Source organism: Lygodium microphyllum, chromosome 24 (assembly GCF_053477565.2).
Source record: "Lygodium microphyllum isolate KBCC chromosome 24, Lygodium_microphyllum_v1.1.10, whole genome shotgun sequence".
NCBI classification, from domain to species: domain Eukaryota; kingdom Viridiplantae; phylum Streptophyta; class Polypodiopsida; order Schizaeales; family Lygodiaceae; genus Lygodium; species Lygodium microphyllum.
This window is the reverse complement of record NC_141158.1, coordinates 137,975,077-137,978,809: the sequence shown is the minus strand read 5'-3', so window position 1 is coordinate 137,978,809 and position 3,733 is coordinate 137,975,077.

Genomic DNA, 3,733 nt, shown 5'->3' with positions numbered 1-3,733 from the left:
GTGTGTGTTGAGGGGGGGGGGGGGGGGGGGGAATTTTTGAGGGGGGGGAGGCGTGGTGTGGGGTGGTGTGGTGTGGTGTGTGTTGAGGGGGGGGGGGGTCGAATTTTTGGGGGGGGGAAGCGGCGAAATTTGGACGGGGGGGGGGGGGCGAATTTTTGGGGGGGGGGAGGGCTGGGGTGGTGTGTGTTGAGGGGAAGGCGAAATTTGGAGGGGGGAAGGGGAGGGTTGGTGTGGTGTGGTGTGGTGTGTGTTGAGGGGGGGGGGGGGGATTTTTGAGGGGGGGTGGAGGGGGCGAATTTTGGAGGGGGGGGGGGAGGGGTGGTGTGGTGTGGTGTGTGTTGTGGGGGGGGGCCAATTTTTGGGGGGGGGGGGCAAAATTTGAGGGGGGGGGGGAGGGGTTGTGTGGTGTAGTGTGTGTTGGGGGGGGGGGGATTTTTGAGGGGGGGGGGGGAGGGGTGGTGTTTTGTGTGTTGAGGGGGGGGGGGGGGATTTTTGAGGGGGGGGGGAGGGGTGGTGTGGTGTGTGTTGAGGGGGGGGGGATGTGGTGGTGTGTGTTGGGGGGGGGGGGGGGGAATTTTTGGGGGGGGGGAGGGGAGGTGTGGGGTGGTGTGTGTTGAGGGGGGTGGGGGGCGAAATTTGGAGGGGGGGGAGGGGTGGTGTGGTGTGGTGTGTGTTGAGGGGGGGGCCAATTTTTTGGGGGGGGGGGGCAAAATTTGGAGGGCGGGGGGGAGGGGTGGTGTGGTGTGGTGTGTTTTTAGGGGGGGGGGGAGGGGTGGTGTTTTGTGTGTTGAGGGGGGGGGGGAATTTTTGAGGGGGGGGAGGGGTGGTGTGGTGTGTGTTGGGGGGGGGGGGGGGGTGGGGTGGTGTGTGTTGAGGGGGGGGGGGATTTTTGGGGGGGGGGAGGGGTGGTGTGGGGTGGTGTGTGTTGAGGGGGGTGGGGGGGGAGGGGTGGTGTGGTGTGGTGTGTGTTGAGGGGGGGGGGGGGGGGGGGGGGGCGAATTTTTGGGGGGGAGAAATTTGGAGGGGGGGGGGGGAGGGGTGGGGTGGTGTGTGTTGAGGGGGGGGCGAAATTTCGAGGGGGGGAAGGGGAGGGGTGGTGTGGTGTGTGTTGAGGGGGGGGGGATTTTTGAGGGGGGGGGGGAGGGGTGGTGTGGTGTGTGTTGAGGGGGGGGGTGGGGTGGTGTGTGTTGAGGGGGGGGGGGGGGAGGCGAATTTTGGAGGGGGAGGGAGGGGTGGTTTGGTGTGGTGTGTGTTGAGGGGGGGGGCCAATTTTTTGGGGGGGGGGGGGATTTTTGAGGGGGGGGGGAGGGGTGGTGTGGTGTGTGTTGAGGGGGGGGCGGGGAATTTTTGAGGGGGGGGGAGGGGTTGTGTGGTGTGTGTTGGGGGGGGGGGGGGGTGGGGTTGTGTGTGTTGAGGGGGGGGGGGGGGATTTTTTGGGGGGGGGGGGGGGGGTGGTGTGGTGTGGTGTGTGTTGAGGGGGGGGGGGGATTTTTGAGGGGGGGGGCGGTGGGGAGGTGTGTATTGAGGGGGGGGGGGGGGCGCAGATTTTTGGGGGGGGGGGGAGGGGTGGTTTGTGTTGGGGGCGGGGGGGGGGGGGGGGGGGCAAATTTTGGAGGGGGGGAGGGGGTGTGTGGTGTGGTGTGTGTTGAGGGGGGTGGCCGAATTTTTTTGGGGGGGGGGGGGTGGGGTGGTGTGTGTTGGGGGGGGGGGGAATTTTTTGGGGGCGGGGGGGGGGGGAGGGGTGGGGTGGTGTGTGTTGAGGGGGTGGCGAAATTTGGAGGGGGGGAAGGGGAGGGGTTGTGTGGTGTGTGTTGAGGGGGGGGGATTTTTGAGGGGGGGGGAGGGGTGGTGTGGTGTGGTGTGTGTTGAGGGGGGGGGGTCGAATTTTTGGGGGGGAAAGGGGCGAAATTTGGACGGGGGGGGGCGAATTTTTGGGGGGGGGGGGAGGGCTGGGGTGGTGTGTGTTGAGGGGAAGGCAAAATTTGGAGGGGGGAAGGGGAGGGTTGGTGTGGTGTGGTGTGGTGTGTGTTGAGGGGGGGGGGGGGGATTTTTGAGGGGGGGTGGAGGGGGCGAATTTTGGAGGGGGGGGGGAGGGGTGGTGTGGTGTGGTGTGTGTTGAGGGGGGGGGCCAATTTTTTTGGGGGGGGGGGCAAAATTTGGAGGGGGGGGGAGGGGTTGTGTGGTGTAGTGTGTGTTGGGGGGGGGGATTTTTGAGGGGGGGGGATTTTTGAGGGGGGGGGAGGGGTGGTGTGGTGTGTGTTGAGGGGGGGGGGATGTGGTGGTGTGTGTTGGGGGGGGGGGGGAATTTTTTGGGGGGGGGAGTGGAGGTGTGGGGTGGTGTGTGTTGAGGGGGGTGGGGGGCGAAATTTGGAGGGGGGGGGAGGGGTGGTGTGGTGTGGTGTGTGTTGAGGGGGGGGCCAATTTTTTGGGGGGGGGGGGGCAAAATTTGGAGGGCGGGGGGGAGGGGTGGTGTGGTGTGGTGTGTTTTTAGGGGGGGGGGGAGGGGTGGTGTTTTGTGTGTTGAGGGGGGGGGGGGAATTTTTGAGGGGGGGGAGGGGTGGTGTGGTGTGTGTTGGGGGGGGGGGGGGGGCAAAATTTGGAGGGGGGGGGGGAGGGGTGGTGTGATGTGGTCTGTGTTGAGGGGGGGGGGGGGGGATTTTTGAGGGGGGGGGGAGGGGTGGTGTGGTGTGTGTTGAGGGGGGGGTGGGGAATTTTTGAGGGGGGGGGAGGGGTTGTGTGGTGTGTGTTGGGGGGGGGGGGTGTGTGTTGAGGGGGGGGGGGGGGGATTTTTGAGGGGGGGGGGAGGGGTGGTGTGGTGTTTGTTGAGGGGGGGGGGGGGGTGGGGAGGTGTGTATTGAGGGGGGGGGCGCGAATTTTTGGGGGGGGGGGGAGGGGTGGTTTGTGTTGGGGGCGAGGGGGGGGGCAAATTTTGGAGGGGGGGGAGGGGGTGTGTGGTGTGGTGTGTGTTGAGGGGGGTGGCCGAATTTTTGGGGGGGGGGGGGGTGGGGTGGTGTGTGTTGGGGGGGGGGGGGGAATTTTTGGGGAGGGGGGGGAGGGGTGGGGTGGTGTGTGTTGAGGGGGGGGCGAAATTTGGAGGGGCGGAAGGGGAGGGGTGGTGTGGTGTGTGTTGAGGGGGGGGATTTTTGAGGGGGAGGGAGGGGTGGTGTGGTGTCGTGTGTGTTGAGGGGGGGGGGAATTTTTGAGGGGGGGGAGGCGTGGTGTGGTGTGGTGTGTGTTGAGGGGGGGGGCGAATTTTTGGGGGGGGAAGGGGCGAAATTTGGATGGGGGGGGGCGAATTTTTGGGGGGGGGGGGGAGGGCTGGGGTGGTGTGTGTTGAGGGGAAGGCGAAATTTGGAGGGGGGAAGGGGAGGGTTGGTGTGGTGTGGTGTGGTGTGTGTTGAGGGGGGGGGGGATTTTTGAGGGGGGGGTCGAATTTTGGGGGGGGGGGAGGGGTGGTGTGTGTTGAGGGGGGGGGGGGCAAAATTTGGAGGGGGGAGGGGGAGGGGTTGTGTGGTGTGGTGTGTGTTGGGGGGGGGGGATTTTTGAGGGGGGGGCGAGGGGTGGTGTTTTGTGTGTTGAGGGGGGGGGGGGGATTTTTGAGGGGGGGGAGGGGTGGTGTGGTGTGTGTTGAGGGGGGGGGGGATGTGGTGGTGTGTGTTGAGGGGGGGGGGGATTTTTTGGGGGGGGGAGGGGAGGTGTGGGGTGGTGTGTGTTGAGGGGGGTGGGGGGCGAA